We start from the raw sequence: 20,839 nt of genomic DNA, 5'->3' as shown, positions 1-20,839 counted from the left end.
GTTGTTTATTTATTTATAGAATGGATATACCTAAACCTTGCTACAACACTTATAGGCAGTGTACCTAATCGTAGAGTAGTGTAGCTTTTAGTAAGTCCGGTTCGTTCCACAGGGAGCTCACTAAGTTTAACGCTATATATGTTTTAAACTATATTTGTATATATATATATATATATATATATATATATATATATATATATATATATATATATATATATATATATATATAAGAAGTATTATTATTATTATTATAAAAGGAGGGTTTTACCGTTTAATGACCGGTTTGTCGATTTTAAAACTTAAGTCACAATTAAAACCTAATGTAAAATATTAAATATAAATACAACTTAATTTAAAGCGTAAAGTAAACGACGATAAATAAAAGTACAATAATTAAAAGTGCGATAATTTAAAGTACGATAAATAAAATGACAGTAAATAAAAGTGCGATGAGATATAAATTAAAGGAATTATGCTTATTTAAACTTCCGTAATCATGATGTTTGACGTATTGACTTTAATTTATTAACATGGGTTAATTGTCCTTTATCCTAGATTATTTGATATGTCCATCTGGTTTTGTCCATAATAGTCCGTCGGTCATAATTATAAAGTGCGAGAGTCTTCGCCAAATTAACCTTATACCCGAAGTCAAATATTCCAACTAATTGGGGATTCGAACTGTAACAAGGTCTTAATACTTTGTTTAATGAATACACCAGGTTATCAACTGCGTGTAATCCAAGATTTTAATACTTTGTTAACAATTACACCAATTACCCTTGAATGTAATCCACCCCTATTTTAATGAGTCCAGTGACTATTAATCCATCCCCGTGTCTGGTCAAATGAATAATTATTAGTATTTATAGATATCCTGCCCACCGTACCCAGTCAAGCATATGTGGTTATATATAAACACGTCAAATTATAAATCTCTATATTAAATCAACGAGATATCATTTAATTAATATAAAGCCCATTAATAGCCCATAGTCCAATTTCCACAAGTGTCGGTCTTTTGTCCAAACCCCAATTATGGTCCAAAGCCCAATAAACCTGTCTCAATTTTTAGTCCAACATCATGATTACTTCGGCTTAAATAAACATAATAATAACTTAGCTACGAGACTCTAATTTAAAAAGGTTGAACATAACTTACAATGAGTATTAATCGCGTAGTGTTACACGGACAGAATTTCGACTTAAAACATTCGCCACTATAACCTTATTATTATTAACTTAATATTAAAATTAAAATTAAAATATAAATATATATTGAGAGATAGAGAGTATCAGTTGAAGAAGTTGTAAATAACTCGTCCAATTCGTTCACTATTTATAGCACTTGGCCTGTGATTTCTTCCCATGCTATCACATGGATTTATAACTACCAGGCCATGTGATCGCATGGCCTCCTGGGACAGCTCACTTCATCTTGTTTTCTAGCTTGCCGACGGTTTTTAATAATATAATATAATATATATAATTTTATATAATTACATATATATTATATTATATTCTTGTGCATAATTAACTTGTAATTTTAGGTCCGTTGCGTCGCGCGTTGATAGTTGGTTCATGTCCCAGTTTCGGATTTTTGAACGTCATTTCGTACGATTTAATATCTTGTACTTTGCATTTTGCGGCTCGTACTCTTGTTACTTTTAGACGTTTCTCAGAAATAATTTGAACCACTTGGATTGTACTTTGTACTTTTTAGTGTTTTGGTCGTTTGCGTCTTCAAATCGTCAAATCTGTCTTTTGTCTTCACCTTTTATTATTTAAACGAATATCACTTGTAAATAGAACAATTGCAACTAAAAGCTTGTCTTTCTCGAAGGATAATGCTATGAAATATGTGTTCGTTTTTAGCATTATCAAATATTCCCACACTTGAGCGTTGCTTGTCCTCAAACAATATAGAACTTGAATATAAATTTACTAGAATCACTTCTTTATTCTTCACACTTTGTACATCAGTGATTTTAATACAGCGGTATGAACAATGATAGTAACGTTGTGGTTTACAGTCCCACATGACTATAAAAATTTAGATCCGTTAGGAAATTGAATCTTTATGAAAACATTTGATCTTTTAAAAATTCATTCAAGCTTTTACTCTAGATAAGTTTTCCGGAATAACCCTTCACCGGTGTTTGCAAAATGTTTTTGTAGGTTTTGTGGGTTTCAGATTTTAAAATTTTATCCAAAAACTTATGGTTTTGTATCACCCACTTGCTAACCTTGTATTAGGAAAGCAACACGTCCAGTATACTTGCTCCGTATATTACCTTTCGGTAAACTACCGTCCAGTTGTAAAGGAAAGCGTTGAACAAGCAACTGTTAAGGCAATGTCTAATGACATGCTTTTGATTATGGTCTACATCGTGTCGGATGCAATTACTATCCTTTGTAGGAGCAATTTTAAAGATCTCCCTATAGTTTTTAGGTCTGGCACAAGGTCCTGTCTTCGACCATGATATGCAACCACCGTTCTTACGGTTGACACCCGATTTGGTTCAGGTGACCTAATGAATTCCAGGTGAATTCCAAGGATTTTACGTTCAATGGTAATGAACGCATTGAAAATGGGTTTTCAGAAAACAAATTCGTTTGTAATTTGATCAAAATATTTTCTCGTTCAAGCTCGAGTTTAGATATCATCGAATTCCATGAGTTTGAATTCTCAATCTTTAAGGTCAATCTTAAGGATTGAGTAATATCAGTCTTAAAAGCTGATTTTGATCTTTAAGGAGATTATCCTTTCTGGGGATCTGATTCATTAGTCTTATAAGCTAATTTGCACGGTGCCCCCCATTGTACGAGACAGATCCTCTCATCGTTAGGATAAGTCTGACCACTTGGCGACCCTATTTGATGCTGAGGTCCGTGGATTTCCAGCTGATTTTTGAGAAAACTTTTCAAGGTTTTTCGTAGACTCTACAACTGGTCTGGACAACAACTTCCTGACCTAAATCAAGAAGCGCATTTCTTTTTTCTCGAAATAATTTACTTCCTTTTAAATTCCATTTATATTACAATAAACTTGGTAAAACTGATTAATATTGTCCAAAACAAAAGTATCTTCAATTATTTGTACAAAAATATGTGATATATGTTTTAAATAACTTGATAAATTTTTCCCACACTTGACTTTTATTTTTCTTTCTTTGACTTTTTATTCTCTTCTATTCCATTTTAAATGAATTAAAGCCTTTTCAGTTGTTTCTCAATTTATGTCCTTTCCGAGGTAACAATAATTTCAGTGTTAACACCTAGTTTTATCATTCATAAATATGTATAAACATGATTTTGAGTTCATTTAATTGAAAAAATTTTAAAAATTTTACTAGGAGTGGGTAGTCAGTATATAAGACTAGGGCTGTTCTTTATTATCATATAGCACTAGATTCTAATACAACTACTGCTTTACTAGTAAAGTTTAACGGTGGCTATTAAACGAAGTGTATAAGTCAATTTTTTTTTAAACTGAAAGAATTTAATCCCTTCCCACACTTTATCTTGCAATGCCCTCATTTGCAAGAAATCAGTAACAATTTAAATTATTGAGGGTGATTAGCGAAGAAAAATGATGAAATTTTACCAAAGTTTTTAAACATATTGTTGTTTGTTTGAATGATAAATGGTGCACTTCATTTGTTCATTCCTGCAGTTGTTATATCAAATTTATTTTGCATCTTGTCGTCAAAATTAGTTTCTTTTGCTGAACTTAATGCCAGTCTTTGAAAATGCGCTGTTTTACCCTGTTGTGTATATGAGATAAAATACATACAATACAAATATAAACATGCAATGTATTTTGAAATGGGACTTAATATCCCACTTTCAAATTACAAAAATGAAATATAAGTACAAAATAATAAAAATGTTAAACATTACATAAAAGTATTAAAATGTTAAATGCTTAACATAAATAGATAAAAATAATAAAAGATAAGAAATCACCAATGGAACACTTTTGATTTGGATAGGGATTCCAGTTCATATCATCGCTTGGGTTCCATGGTTGGTGATAGGTGTCCTGGTAGGCTTGATTGGGGTCGTACAGGTCAAAGGGTGGTCGCATGTCGGGCTGATGTGGTGGATAAAAAGCAGGCCGAGTCGGGATATAGTTATTTGGTACCTGATATGATAGCTGGCTCATGATTTGGTGCTGATGAACTTGCCAGCTATCGTGTTGGCATCGCCTGAAGTTCTCATACTCATTCGCGGCTCTCCACTGCTCATACTGATGATGCCTAGCCTGGTTATTCATTTCCACCTCATCTACATGCTAGAAGACATTAGTATAACTATCCCTAATGACATCCCTAATGTCATCTGCTTCTTATATATCCTCATCCGAACCCCTCTCTACCTATGGATGGGTGCCCTGATATGGTATTGGCATATTATGCCTCCGTTTTAGTACCTTTGCACCATGATAAACCTGCAAGCCTATGCTCTCAGCCTGTTCCTCAATCTCTACCATCAGACCCCCATGCTCTTTATCTACACCTAAGTACTCTCCAACGAGAGTAACAAAAATACCTCCCCCTATAATACGTCCTGCTTGCATACCCTCAACAACTTTAGAAAGATAATGGCCTACGCAATAAGGAATGTTAACAAAGCTCCTCGGGTCTCGAATACACTTCAGGTAGAATTAAACGTTTAGGGTTATTTTCTCTTTGTTTCTACCCCGTTGTGTAATCGAGTTCGCTAAGAATCTATGTATTATTCGGAGCTCTGCTCTATCAATATCTAAGTAGGAGTGTCTTTCACCCCGCGTAAATTCCCTAAATTGTGACATACGCCTCCATATGGCGTTAGCGTCAAAATTCCTATCTACTCTTTCACCTTTAGTAATTAAACTATTACAATCAGGTGTAATAATCTCAGCGGGGGTGTAGATTATTTAAAAGAAATCTAATAAAACTTTTATCTTCTATCATAGTAACTTCATTATTTAATTCTATAGTGCTAAGTAATTCAACACACAATTCTCTATATATAGTTCTACGTGTAGTAAATAAGCGGATCCAATCGTTAAATGTAGAGCTACCATACCTCTGAACTAGTAAATCCCTAACCGGTTCGGCTAGGTGAACTGCTTCCAAAGGCTCCCAATCGAATCCCCGAAGCATTTCAATATTTTTGTGGTAAAGAATGTGCATGTTCTTTTGAAATTTCGGGTATTCTATCCAACAACGATTGAATCTTAGGTTGGGATGTAACTGTTGGTCATCGATAAGTGGGTGCATAATCCTCGGGTGAGGCTAAAATTGACGATAATGAGTGTAAAACAGTGATTCCGCCTCATAATATAGCATGTGTTGATCATTATGTTGTTGTTGTTCAGGTTGTGGTTCCGGTTGTGGTTCTTGATCAGGTTCTTGTTCATATTGTCTGGACGATGATGCAACATCCGTATCTGTATTTTTCTGCAAAATACATTAAACACAAAATTTGTGCATCCAAATATGCATTAGTGTTAGCAAAATAACAAATTAAAACAATTACAATAACATGTTTAATCCATATTAAACTTACACTCATTTTCATATTTTTATCAATTCTACAATTTTTCAAATAAGCATATATAAAAAGGTATACAAAGTTTATAAGCATTTAACTCAAATAACATGTTAAAATAACCATTACTAGCAATTAAATAAGTTTCAAATGGTATTTATATCAAAATAATCAAGTTCATGAATTTTAGACTTAAAAAGTCCACTTTGATGTTCAAAAATCATCTTTAGGATCAAAGTTTGGATCATTTAGCAACCTAAACATGTTACACTACTTAATTTAGAAATAATTCATAACAAAAATCGGCCATAACCTGTTTATATCAAAAAGCCCCAAATTGCTCAATAACACAAACCCTAGATTTCTAAAATTTTGAAGTTTAAGGCTTCAAATCATGACAAATAGCATCAATCTAGGTTATACAAGCATAATTTAACTCTGTTTAAGCTAGAAATCATCAAACTAGGATTATAACAATTTATTGTAATTATCACAAAAATTAGGAAATTTAAGAGTTTAGGGGTGAAATTTCTACCTTTTTGCTTCCCCATCTGAAGAAAGGCATGATTGTAGCGGATTATAGCACGAAATTTCGTTGAATTTGGTGAAAAATTGAAGATTTGAGGAGTGTTTTAGAGTGTGTGTTCGTGTATGTGTGTGTTGAAGTGAAGAGGCAGAAGCAGTCGACTGACTTTGTAATCTGTCCAGGTTTTTTAGTCAATGCGATCGCATGGTATACATGGCCAAACCCCATGCGATCGCATGGGGTGTATTATTATATTTTTTATTTATTTTTTTTATAAAAACCTTTTACTTATAAAAACAAATAAATGATTTATTTAAAATTTTGTTTTTCCTTTTTATTTAGGAAGAGGTTGTTTCGGTATGTTTACCTACTTCGTCCCTCGACTAAATTTTAAACTTTGTCATTTCAAAGCGATTGTTTTAAAAGCAAATATTTTTAGGTTTTTTTTAAATGTTTTTGGCATACTTTAAATCAATAAGATTAAAAATAATGATAATAAAATTTCTCGTCCCGCCCTCTGGTAAAGCAATTTCAGTTCAACGACCTAGTCTTCAACTCTCGACGAATTTTAGAAATCATATTTTTAACTTAATGAAATAAAGTACATTTTTATTTTTAAATTCACACCAAACTTAAATTTAAATGCAATAAAATTTTATATAAATATTAATATTTTTATACATTAATTTTACAAACTTATATTTAAAATAATATAGTTATATATTAGTTTTAAAAACAGGGTAAAAATAAAATAAAATTTTTTTTGGTCTTTTATCCCACTTTAATCAATCAAATATTTACAAAAATATACGTCCCTCTTTTGGGTAAAGTAATTTCGGCTATATTACCTAGTTTTACTCCTGACGAATTTCTAAAATATTTTGAATTGATTGATTAAAGATATTTATACCTTATGAATAAACGGTAAATTTCGCAATGACGAATTAAATTTTGGTATGATATCAATAATTTTGGTTTCGCATACCTAATTTTATTGAATATCAATTTAATACTTTATAGCGAACGATTCAGCGTTTATTGTCAAAAGGTTAAAAGCAATAAATAAAAACAAATAAAAACTGTACATACTTACCTGTGAGAAAAAATTCTTAGATACCTGCTTTAGCCGACTCATAGGAGAGTCGTTCGATTTGGTTTTCCATTGCTACATAAGCGTAACCTCGATTCTTCAATAACTTTTCTTCTAAATATATGAACGGTCCTTCTCTGCATAAAGTAACGGACTCGGTATTGAAATGTGTTTGATTGTTCGAACATTTCCCTTCGTGTGACCATTTTTCGCATTTATGACATCTTTCAAGGTGTCGTGCTCTTCTTTTTGTTGCGAATTTTGATTTTCCTTTACCAAAATGTGTCTTATGATGATCTTTCCTGAGTTCTTTCCTCACTTCATCCATTTTTTCTCTTATAAATGATACCAATTCACTTGGGAAAGTGTTATTATTACGTTTAGTAATCATAGCGTGTAGTAGTAGACCATGAGTCAGATCAAAGGAATTCTTCATCTCGTAAAACCTAAAAGAAATAAAAATTTAGAATGAAGGGAGAAGACTAGTTCTTTAGGGTCTGCTAGGAAAAGACCATTCGGATTCCATTTTTGAGAATTACACGAAAACAGAAAATCTAACCCTGGACAGCATTATATTATCCTTTAAAACATTTGAATCTCCCCACACTTAGTTAGCTGTGGTATCGAAATTGTGATTAACTTCATTATCAACTTCCCTCGGACCATGAAATAGTGTTTAACTCTGTGACCATTAACTTTAAATTCAATCCCATTTGAATTTATTAACTCTATCGTTCCATATGGAAAAACTCTTTTGACTATGAATGGTCCAGACCATCTTAATTTCAACTTTCCCGAAAATAGCTTAAATCGTGAATTGAAAAGAAGAACTCTGTCTCCTTCCTTAAATTCTTTTGAACTTCTGATTCTTTTATCATGCCATTTCTTCGTTCTTTCCTTATAAATTAATGAATTTTCATATGCATCATGTCTTAATTCTTCTAATTCGTTTAGTTGACTTAATCGTAGACGACCGGCTTCATGTAAATCAAGATTACATGTCTTCAAAGCCCAAAATGTTTTGTGCTCAATTTCTACTGGAAGGTGACATGCTTTTCTGTAAACAAGTTTAAAAGGTGTGGTGCCAATTTGAGTTTTGTAGGCTGTTCTAAAAGCCCTGAGTGCATCCTCCAATTTCATGGACCATTCCTTCGGATTTGATCCTAGGGTTTTCTCTAGAATACGTTTTAAAGCTCGGTTGGTATTTTCAACTTGTCCACTTGTTTGTGGATGATAAGCGGTGGAGATTTTATGAGTTACTCCATATCTTTTGAGAACTTTCTCAAGTTGATTATTACAGAAATGAGTACCCCGATCACTTATTAAAGCTTTCGGTGTTCCGAACCTAGCAAAAAGATGTTTTAAGAAGTTGACTACAACTCGTGCATCGTTAGTTGGGAGAGCTTGTACTTCCGCCCATTTAGATACATAATCAATGGCAGCGAGAATGTAGAGATTATTATGAGATTTTGGGAATGGACCCATAAAGTTAATACCCCAAACGTCGAATACTTCACATACTTGATTGACATTTTGTGGCATTTCATCATGTTGACTTATTTTTCCGGCCCTTTGACAAGCATCACAGAATTTACAAAGAAGGTGTGCGTCTTTAAAAATTGTAGGCCAATAGAATCCAGCGTCGTAGACTTTTCTTGCTATTAGTTGAGGCCCATAATGCCCTCCTGTTGGTCCTGTGTGACAATGGTTTAAGATTTGACTAGCTTCATCTCCAAATACGCATCGTCGTGTTATTCCATCGGGACAACTTTTGAATAAATGTGGATCTTCCCAAAAATAGTGTTTTATATCACTAAAGAATTTCTTTCGTTTTTGATACGACAACCCTTTTTCAAGGAATCCACATACTAAATAGTTTGCATAGTCTACAAACCATGGAATTTCATTATAATCGATTTTCAAAAGATATTCATCAGGAAAGTTGTCTTGTATGGCCGATTCATTTAGAACTTCTAATTCAGGATTTTCAAGGCGAGAAAGATGATCAGCGGCGAGATTTTCTGCTCCCTTTTTGTCTCGGATCTCAATATCGAACTCTTGTAAGAGTAAGATCCAACGGATTAATCTTGGTTTGGCATCTTGTTTTGAAAATAGGTATCTAAGAGCAGAATGGTCGGTATAGACCACCGTTTTAGCTAGAAAGAGATATGAACGAAATTTGTCAAAAGCAAGGACAATAGCAAGGAGTTCTTTTTCAGTAGGTGTGTAATTCGTTTGTGCTCCTTGTAACGTCTTAATAGCGTAATATATAGGTTGAAATAGTTTTTCAATCCTTTGTCCTAAAATGGCTCCCATTGCAAAATCACTTGCATCGCACATGAGTTCAAATGGCAGATTCCAATTTGGAGTTATCATGATCGTCGCATTAGTGAGTGTTTCTTTAAGAATATTAAAAGATTTGATGCATTCATCCAAAAAGATGAATGGAGCATCCTTTTCAAGGAGTTTATTCATAGGAGTGGCAATTTTAGAAAAATCTTTTATGAAACGTCGGTAAAAATTGGCATGCCCTAGAAAACTCCTAACTCCTCTAACATTGGTGGGATGTGGAAGTTTAGCAATTACATCCACTTTAGCTCTATCCACTTCAATTCCTTCCTTTGAAATTTTATGACTAAGAACGATGCCTTCTTTAACTATGAAATGGTATTTCTCCCAATTAAGTACTAGATTTGATTGTTCGCATCTAATAAGCATTCGTTCAAGATAAACTAGACATGTTTCTAAAGTATCACCGAAGACTGAAAAGTCATCCATGAAAACTTCCATGCATTCTTCTATCATGTCGTAAAAAATCGCCTTCATGCACCTTTGAAAGGTTGCAGGGGCGTTGCATAGTCCAAATGGAATGCGTTTGTAAGCAAAAGTACCATAAGGGCACGTGAACGTGGTTTTCTCTTGATCCTCGGGTGCGATTGGAATTTGAAAGTATCCGGAGAAATCGTCAAGAAAACAATAGTAACTGTTCCCAGCTAACCTTTCCAACATTTGTTCAATGAAAGGTAAGGGAAAGTGATCTTTTCTGGTGGCGTCATTTAATTTTCTATAATCAATACAGACACGCCATCCTGTTACAGTCCTAATAGGAAATAGCTCATCTTTTTCATTTGTGATGACAGTCATGCCACCCTTCTTAGGTACACATTGAACTGGGCTTACCCGTGGACTATCAGAGATTGGATAAATTAAACCTGCATCAAGCAGTTTAATAATTTCTTTCTTAACAACATCTTGTATATTCGGATTTAGTCTTCGTTGGCGTTGCACATATGTTTTATGATTTTCTTCCATAAGGATTTTATTATATGTGCAATACGAAGGACTTATGCCTTTAATGTCATGAATCTTCCATGCAATAGCTAGTTTATGAGCTTTTAGCACAGAAATGTGTTGCGATTTTTCATTTTTCATAAGAGAAGACAATATTATTACAGGTAATTCAGATTCAATATGTAAATAAGCGTATTCCAATTGGTTTGGAAGTGGCTTTAACTCTAATATCGGTGGTTCTTCTATCGATGATTTGTATCGATATATGTCTTCCTCTTTCAACATTTGAAGTTCTTCTGTTGTTGGTTCGTAATTATTAGCCATGAGTACGGCTAACATTTCAGCTTCATCAATTGGTTCAGTTCCTTCTCCTAAAGAACATTCTCATGTTCCTTGTAATTCTGAAAATTCTTCTAACAATTCTGCATGTGAATCTATAGTTTGAATATAATAACATGTATTATCTGCAGATTGTGGTTGTTGCATGGCTCTATCAATAGAAAAGGTAACACTCTCATCCTCTATACTTAGGGTCAGTTTCTTACCAAACACATCTATTATTGCTTTAGCCGTGTTTAAGAATGGTCTTCCTAATATGAGAGGAGCTCGAGAATCTTCTTCCATGTCCAGAATAACAAAATCTACTGGAAATACTAAAGTACCAACTTTAACTAGCATGTTCTCCATTATCCCTCTAGGATATTTTACTGATCGATCGGCTAGTTGTATGCTTATTCTTGTTGGTTTCAATTCTCCAAGGTCTAGTTTAGCGTATAATGAGTATGGCATTAAATTTATACTAGCACCGAAGTCTGTCAATGCTTCTATTGAACTAAGACTACCCAGAAAACATGGAATTGTGAAACTTCCTGGATCAGAGAGTTTTCTGGTAGCTTATTCAACAGTACTGCAGAACAATTAGCATTCATTGTAACAGCCAAAAGTTCTTCCATTTTCTTTCTATTTGTGATTAGATCTTTCAAGAATTTAGCATATCTTGACATTCCTGAAATCACATCAATGAAAGGAAGGTTGACATTTATTTGTTTAAACATATCAAAAAATTTGGATTGCTCGGCTTCAAGTCTTTCTTTTCTCATTTTACTTAGGTAAGGAAGCGGTGGTTGGTATGGTTTAACATAAGGCTTTGCGTTAACTGTGTTATCTTCATTAACCTTTTCAACTACCGGTTCTGTTTCCTTCTCTTGCTCAGGCTGTGGTGCCTGTGTAGTGGGAATAGAGTCATCAGAAATTACAGGTATTTCAGGTGGTTTAAGTGTAATACCACTTCTTGTGGTAATGGCTTTAGCTATTTCATTTCGGGGGTTAGCATTTGTATCGCTAGGTAGACTCCCCGGTTTTCTTTCACCTATCAACCTTGCTAGGTTACTCGCTTCTTGTTCCAGATTTTGAATAGAAGCTTGTTGATTTCTAAATGCTTGAGCATTTTGTTCATTAGTTTGTTTCTGAGATGTGAAAAACTGTGTTTGAGATTCAACTAGCTTTGACATCATATCTTCTAAATTTGGCTTTTTATCATCGGTTTGTGGTGGTTTATTTGGAAAAATAGGTCTTTGCTGGTTGTAAGTATTATTAGATACTTGTTGATTGCTAGGACCTTGTTGGTTGTTGTATGGAACATTTCGGTTACAATTTTGATTTTGATTGTAGTTTGGTCTTGGCGGTTGATAATTATTTTGATAATTATTTCCAGGTCTTTGGTTCATGTATGAAACATTCTCTCTTTGTTCCATTGTTTGTTCAATACTGAGACAATCTTTTGTCAAATGTGGTCCTCCACACTGCTCACAACTAATTCGTATTGCGTGAATATCTTTAGTCATCTTTTCTAATCGTCTCTCGAAAGCATCTAACTTTGCGGAAATGGAATCAAAGTCATGGATAGAATCGGCTCTAGCCGCTTTAGATGATCTAACGATGTCTTTTTCTTGATGCCACTCATGTGAGTGGGAGGCTGTGTTATCAATAATTTTGTAAGCTTCGGTTGCGGTTTTCTTCATAATGGAACCACCAGCTGCTATGTCGATGTCTTTTCGTGTAGTAATGTCACATCCTTGGTAGAATATTTGTACTATTTGATAAGTGTCTAAGCCATGCTGAGGACATCCTCTCAACAACTTTCCAAATCTTGTCCACGCCTCATATAAAGTTTCATTTGGCTTTTGTGTGAACGTAACAATTTCTCCTTGAAGTCTAACAGCTTTAGATGCCGGAAAGAATCGTTTAGGAAATTTCTCAACTAAAACATCCCATGTATCAATCGTCCCTTCAGGTAACGATTCTAATCAATCTCTGGCTTCTCCCTTTAAAGTCCAGGGAAATAACATGAGATAGATCTATTCATCCTCAACTTCTCTGATTTTGAATAGAGTACAGATCCTATTAAAGGTACGAAGATGTTCGTTTGGATCTTCCTTCGACGCACCACTAAATTGGCATTGATTAGTTACCATGTGTAGGATTTGTCCTTTGATTTCATAATCTGGCGCATTAATATCAGGTTGACTAAATGCATGACCTTGGCCATTGCGTGTAGCCCTCATTCGGTCTTCCATACTTAGAGGTTCCGGATTTTCCATGATTGAATTTGTTGAATCTGAATCACTAGAGGATTCAGATTTAATGGTTTCTTCCTCGACAATCTCTGGATGTATGATTTGTGGTTCAGGAGGAATGATTAGTGGTTCAGGATATCTGAATTGTCCTTGAATATCCTCCGGGTTCTCAATTGTGAGGTCGGGTTTAAAAATGGATTATCGGAAATTTGAATTAGAGTACTTAGTCGACTTGATGATGATTCTAAAGAAAAATCAACAACGACAATATTGGCTACATGTCTTGATCGAGTTATAGGAGGTGAACGTATGAAAGGTGGTGAACGTTTTTCTCGGTGCATTCACTGAATATCATATTAGTTATAAAAAAATAAAAAAATATATAAGTTATCAAATTAATAGACTTTTCTGATTTTGCCCACGTTTTGAATAGCCAATAGATGCAGCAGGTAGCCAGGACCCTTTAAATCGGAAGCCCACAACTCGCCACTAACAAATCCAACTATTAGCACCTAAGTCTGCCAATGCTTCTATTGAACTAAGACTACCCAGAAAACATGGAATTGTGAAACTTCATGGATCTGATAATTTTTCTGGTATCTTATTTAACAACACTGCAGAACAATTAGCATTCATAGTAACAGTCGAAAGTTCTTCCATTTTCTTTCTATTTGTGATTAGATCTTTCAAGAATTTGGCATACCTAGGCATTCCTGAAATCACATCAATGAAAGGAAGATTGACATTTGTTTGTTTAAACCTATCCAAGAATTTGGATTGCTCAGTTTCAAGTCTTTCTTTTCTCATTTTACTCGGGAAAGGAAGTGGTGGTTGATATGGTTTAACATAAGGCTTAGCCTTAACTGTGTTATCTTCATTAACCTTTTCAACTACCGGTTCTGTTTCCTTATCTTACTCAGGTTGTTGTTCTTGTGGAGTAGGAATAGAGTCATCAGAAATTACAGGTATTTTAGGTGGTTTAAGTGTAATACCACTTCTTGTGGTAATGACTTTAGCTGTTTCATTCCGGGGGTTAGCATTTGTATCGCTAGGTAGACTTCCCGGTTTTCTTTCACCTATCAACCTTGCTAGGTTGCTTACTTCTTGTTCTAGATTTTCAATAGAAGCTCGTTGATTTCTAAATGCTTGAGCATTTTGTTCATTGGTTTGTTTCTGAGATGTAAAAAATTGAGTTTGAGATTCAACTAGCTTCGACATCATGTCTTCTAAATTTGGATTTTTATCATCGGTTTGTGGTGGTTTAATTGGAAAAATAGGTCTTTGATGATTGTAAGTATTGTTGGATACTTGTTGATTGTTAGGACCTTATTGATTGTTGTATGGAACATTTCGGTTATAATTCTGATTTTGATTGTAGATTGGTCTTGGCGGTTGATAATTATTCTGATAATTATTTCCAGACCTTTGGTTCATGTATGAAACATTCACTCTTTGTTCCATTGTTTGTTCAATACTGAGACAATCTTTTGTCAAATGTGGTCCTCCACACTGCTCACAACTAATTCGTATTGAGTGAATATCTTTAGTCATTTTTCCATTCGTCTCTCGACAGCATCTATCTTTGCGGAAATGGAATCAAAGTCATGGATAGAATCGGCTCTAGCCGCTTTACATGATCTAACGATATCTTTTTCTTGATGCCACTCATGTGAGTGGGAAGCAGTGTTATTAATAATTTTGTAAGCTTCAGTTACGGTTTTCTTCATAATGGAACCACCAGCTGCTATATCGATGTCTTTTCTTGTAGTGATGTCACATCCTTGGTAGAATATTTGTACTATTTGATAAGTGTCTAAACCATGTTGTGGACATTCTCTCAACAACTTTCCAAACCTTGTCCATGCCTCATACAGAATTTCATTTGGCTTTTGCGTGAACGTAACTATTTCTCCTTGAAGTCTTACGGCTTTAGATGCCGAAAAGAATTATTTAAGAAATATTTCAACTAAAACATCCCATGTATCAATCGCCCCTTCAGGTAACGATTCTAACCAATCTTTGGCTTCTCTCTTTAAAGTCCAGGGAAATAACATGAGATAGATCTGTTCATCCTCCACTTCTCGGATTTTAAATAGTGTACAGATCCAATTAAAGGTACGAAGATGTTCGTTTGGATCTTCCTTCGGCGCACCACTAAATTGGCATTGATTAGTTACCATGTGTAGGATTTGTCCTTTGATTTCATAATCTGGCGCATTAATGTCTGGTTGAGTAATTGCGTGACCTTGGCCAGTGCGTTTAGCTCTCATTCGGTCTTCCATACTTAGAGGTTCCAGATTTTCCATTATTGAATTTGTTGAATCTGAATCACTAAGGGATTCTGATTTAATGGTTTCTTCCTCGACAATCTCTGGATGAGTGATTTGTGGTTCAGGAGGAATGATTAGTGGTTCAGGATCTCTGAATTGTCCCTGAATATCCTCCGAATTCTCAATTGTGAGGTCGGGTTCAAAAAATGGATTATCAAAAATTTGAAATGGAGTACTTGGTCGACTAGATGACGATTCTATAGAAAAATCAACGGCGACAATGTTTTCTAGATGTCTTAATCGATTTACAGGTGGTGAACGTATAAAAGGTGGTGAACGTTTTGCTCGGTGCATTCACAGAATATCCTATTAGTTATAAAAGATAAAAATTATATAAGTTATCAAATTAATAGACTTTTTTGATTTTTCCCACATTTCGAATAGCCAATAGATGCAGCAGGTAGCCAGGACCCTTTAAATCGGAAGCCCACAACTCGCCACTAACAAATCCAACTATTACTACGAACCAGAAAATTTTGGATGTCTATCAATTTAACCACTTAAAATAATTTTTCGTTTTAAAATTTTAGAGAAGAAATAAAAAATTCGATGTCCTAAAAACTAGAGCGTCGAGAAATAAGAAAGAAAAAGAGCGCGTCGAAAAAATGTCAAAAAAAGGTCGAAAAATAGAATTAAGAAAGAAAAGCGTCGAAACTCAAAAGTCTAAAAACTAAATATTAAAAGTTGCATCTAAAGGTATTAAAGCTTAAAAGAATTATATATCCAAAACGGCAATAGCTTAAAAGTCACTAAAATTTTAAATACTAAAGTAATAAGCGACGTCGTAAAATTCTAAAGCTCCTAAGTCTTAATCTAAAGAAAAAGCACTTAAGAGATTTTACGACAAAGCCTAAAAATCTAGAAATAAAAATAAACTACGGCAAATACTAATCTTAAACTAATTACGAACGATAAATATATAAATTACGATTAAACGACTAAAAGATATAAAAATTTAAAAAATAAAACTAAAGTTATAAAAATACAATTTTTATAAAAATATTATTTTTATATTATTATTTTATAAAAGTATTAATTTATATAATTAATAAAACTAATTATAACTTAAAAATACAAAATAAATAAAATTAAAACTAATTAATATAATAATTAACCCTAATTAGGGTTTACTAATAATAATAATTAAATTATACTCCGTAATTAATGCAGTACCAGGTTCAATCCTTGCGTGTCAGACAATCTCATGCGGTCGCATGAGTTTTAGCCTACAGGTTCATGCTGTCGCATGGCCCAGGTATTCAGATCACAAATTGGGCTGCTACAGTGTAGCCCGAATACTTTTTATATTTTTTTTTGTTTTTAATTTATTTATATAAAATGAATAAAAACTTAATTTTTAAAAACTAAAATAGAAATAGAAAAACTTAATATTTTAAACAAACTCTTAAAAATATATATATTTAGTTTTTCTTTTTATATTTTTGTATTTTTAGTATTTAAAACGTATTTTTACAAAAAGAAATTAAAACTTAATAAAAATCTTTTTTTTTTAAAATAGCGTTTCGCTTCGGCGTTAAGTGATCCCCGGTAGCGGCGCCAAAAATACTTGATTTGCGCAGAGGTGTATACGAAATAGTTATATTTTTATTACGAAATACTATTAAATACGATACAATTTTACACAAGTTATTTATTTATTTATAGAGTGGATATACCTAAACCTTGCTACAACACTTATAGGCAGTGTACCTAATCGTACAGTAGTGTATTTTTTAGTAAGTCTGGTTCGTCCACAGGGAACTAGCCAAGTTTAACGCTATACTTTTTTAAAAACTATATTTGTATAAATATATATATATATATATATATATATATATATATATATATATATATAAGTAGTATTATTATTATTATAAAAGGGGGTTTTTACCGTTTAATGACTGGTTTGTCGCTTTTATGTCTTAAGTCGCAGTTAAAACCTAATGTAAAATATTAAAAATAAATATAACTTAATTTAAAGCGTAAAGTAAATGACGATAGTTAAAATGCAATAATTTAAAGTGCGATAAATAGAATGACGATAAATAAAATTGCGATAATTAAAAAGTACGATAATTAAAAAGTGCGATAAATAAAAATACAATGAATAAAATGACAGTAAATAAAAGTGCAATGAAATATGAATTAAAGGAATTATGCTTATTTAAACTTACGTAATCATGATGTTTGACATTTTGATTTTAGTTTATTACCATGGGTTAATTGTCCTTTGTCCTGGATTATTCGATATGTCCATCTGGTTTTTGTCCATAACAGTCCATCAGTCATAAATATAAAGTGCGAGTGTTCTCGTCAAATTATCCTTATATCCGAAGTCAAATATTCCAACTAATTGGGGACTTAAACTGTGACAAGGTCTTAATACTTTGTTTAATAATTACACCAGGATATCGACTGCGTGTAACCCAAGGTTTTAATGTTGGTTGGCCGAATTTAAGGAGGTTCCAAATGGGTTTTGGAACTTGACATTTGGTCAATTTTGTTGTATGTTAAAATTCACAATCAAGCCTTGACCTTGTGTTTGAATGGTTGCATGTTTGGTTGATTTAATTCATTCATTTGGTTTGTAATAATATTTATTCAATTTGGTTTGTAATATTATTATTTTGGTTATGTAATTTATTTTATATTTGGTATGTAAAATAGATTAGGTTGTAATTTCATTTTTTAGACAAAATGTATTAGGATATATTTTGTAAAATGATGAAGATGATGAAGACTTGAAGAACACATGAAGAAGCATTTGGATGCAAGATTAAGTGGGAGATTTAAAATCTCCTATTTTGTGTTATAACCCCTTTACCGGTGGCATTTGTTTTCGGCTAAACAAATGTCCACCAAAATGGCTTGATTGTGAACATATGATTTTTGCATGCGTGGTTGTTTTAATTTCTTGTATGATTGTGGATTGTGCATGTTACTACAACAAGTTATCACACAAGTTAACAACAAGCAAAACTAAAATTTAATTGGTTAAATTATTAACAACATGAAATTTACCAAACCAAAATTTAATCGGTTAAATTGAAATGGCTAAAAGGACATTTATAAACGGTTATTAAGAACATGATAAGGATCATATATATAAAATGGTTTATATCAAGTAATTGGCTAAAATTACAAGAATTGAAAATGGATTTCAAATAAACCATACACTAAATGCATGTTGGTGTATGGCATACAAGTTTTCTTAAACTAGAAATAATGAAAACTTAAAATCCCTTTAACAACAAGGTAAACAAGTTGAACGCCATCCTTTTGTGTGACACTTGGACATATTAGGGAACTCATGATGGGATAAAGGTCACCTAACCATCATGAACAAACTAATATGATTAAGGTGAATTTCGCATGCTTGTGGGATAAAGGTCACCTAACCACTTGTATGTTAAGTTTACACGTCTAAACAAGTAGGACGACTTGATTTGGAAATCATGAACTTAGGGTCACCGAAGCATGATGAACAAATAGGCGTTGATGGGATAATAAGCCATGCAAAAGGATTGCATGATCCCATAACTTAGAAGTTGCAAAAGGATTGAAATTGTCATATAATGACTACCTAGCTAAATCGAATGACGGGATAAAGGTCACCTGACCGAAATTTGGTTTACCGTTGGATTCTAAAATTTAATATATATATCAATTGGATTTAAAAGGGTATTGTTTATTAAATTTAAAATCGATACTTAAATGAACTTTGTTAAATTTTGTAGATGGCCGCCAATAACAACAACATGCAAAACGCACCTATTAACTTGAACAACCTATCGTTAAGGTCTCTCCTCGAGAAAGACAAACTCAACCATACGAACTTTATGGATTGGTTCCGCAATCTTAGGATTGTCCTCAAACTTGAGGATAAGGCGTATGTGTTGGAAGACCCCATTCCCGATCAACCCGACGAGGATGATACGGAAGGCATGGCTTATTGGGATAAGTATTGTGCCGATTCGGTGCAAGTCGCTTGCCTAATGCTTGGAACTATGATACCCGAACTCCAAATGGATTTCGAGCATCATACTGCATACGACATGATCACGCAATTGAAGGAGAAGTGTAGTGACCCGAACTTTTCCATGTTTATATATATTAATTGAGATTGATATTTACATGATTAAATGTTTCTAACATGTTAAGCAATCAAACTTGTTAAGACTTGATTAATTGAAATAGGTTTCATATAGACAATTGACCACCCAAGTTGACCGGTGATTCACGAACGTTAAAACTTGTAAAAACTATATGATGACATATATATGGTTATATATATAGTTAACATGATATTATGATAAGTAAACATATCATTAATTATATTAACAATGAACTACATATGTAAAAACAAGACTACTAACTTAATGATTTTGAAACGAGACATATATGTAACGATTATCGTTGTAACGACATTTAATGTATATATATCATATTAAGAGATATTCGTACATCATAATATCATGATAATATAATAATTTAAAATCTCTTTTGATATTATAAACATTGGGTTAACAACATTTAACAAGATCGTTAACCTAAAGGTTTCAAAACAACATTTACATGTAACGACTAACGATGACTTAACGACTCAGTTAAAATGTATATACATGTAGTGTTTTAATATGTATTTATACACTTTTGAAAGACTTCAATACACTTATCAAAATACTTCTACTTAACAAAAATGCTTACAATTACATTCTCGTTCAGTTTCATCAACAATTCTACTCGTATGCACCCGTATTCGTACTCGTACAATACACAGCTTTTAGATGTATGTACTATTGGTATATACACTCCAATGATCAGCTCTTAGCAGCCCATGTGAGTCACCTAACACATGTGGGAACCATCATTTGGCAACTAGCATGAAATATCTCATAAGATTACAAAAATATGAGTAATCATTCATGACTTATTTACATGAAAACAAAATTACATATCCTTTATATCTAATCCATACACCAACGACCAAAAACACCTACAAACACTTTCATTCTTCAATTTTCTTCATCTAATTGAACTCTCTCAAGTTCTATCTTCAAGTTCTAAGTGTTCTTCATAAATTCCAAAAGTTCTAGTTTCATAAAATCAAGAATACTTTCAAGTTTGCTAGCTCACTTCCAATCTTGTAAGGTGATCATCCAACCTCAAGAAATCTTTGTTTCTTACAGTAGGTTATCATTCTAATACAAGGTAATAATCATATTCAAACTTTGGTTCAATTTCTATAACTATAACAATCTTATTTCAAGTGATGATCTTACTTGAACTTGTTTTCGTGTCATGATTTTGCTTCAAGAACTTTGAGCCATCCAAGGATCCATTGAAGCTAGATCCATTTTTCTCTTTTCCAGTAGGTTCATCCAAGGAACTTAAGGTAGTAATGATGTTCATAACATCATTCGATTCATACATATAAAGCTATCTTATTCGAAGGTTTAAACTTGTAATCACTAGAACATAGTTTAGT

The 20,839-nt window shown here is 33.0% G+C and overlaps 1 non-coding gene across 1 annotated transcript; it reads left to right on the top strand.

Annotated features, from left to right (window-relative positions):
• The first annotated feature begins 12,554 nt into the window (after positions 1-12,554).
• On the top strand, positions 12,555-12,661 carry LOC139865209 (small nucleolar RNA R71). The gene has a single exon (XR_011764728.1). It is a non-coding gene; the product is annotated as a small nucleolar RNA R71 (small nucleolar RNA).
• Positions 12,662-20,839: the final 8,178 nt, after the last annotated feature.

The sequence above is a fragment of the Rutidosis leptorrhynchoides genome, chromosome 8 (genome assembly GCF_046630445.1).
Source record: "Rutidosis leptorrhynchoides isolate AG116_Rl617_1_P2 chromosome 8, CSIRO_AGI_Rlap_v1, whole genome shotgun sequence".
Taxonomy (NCBI): Eukaryota; Viridiplantae; Streptophyta; class Magnoliopsida; order Asterales; family Asteraceae; genus Rutidosis; species Rutidosis leptorrhynchoides.
Note: the sequence above shows the minus strand (reverse complement) of the source record. Positions and strands in the feature narration are given on the sequence as shown.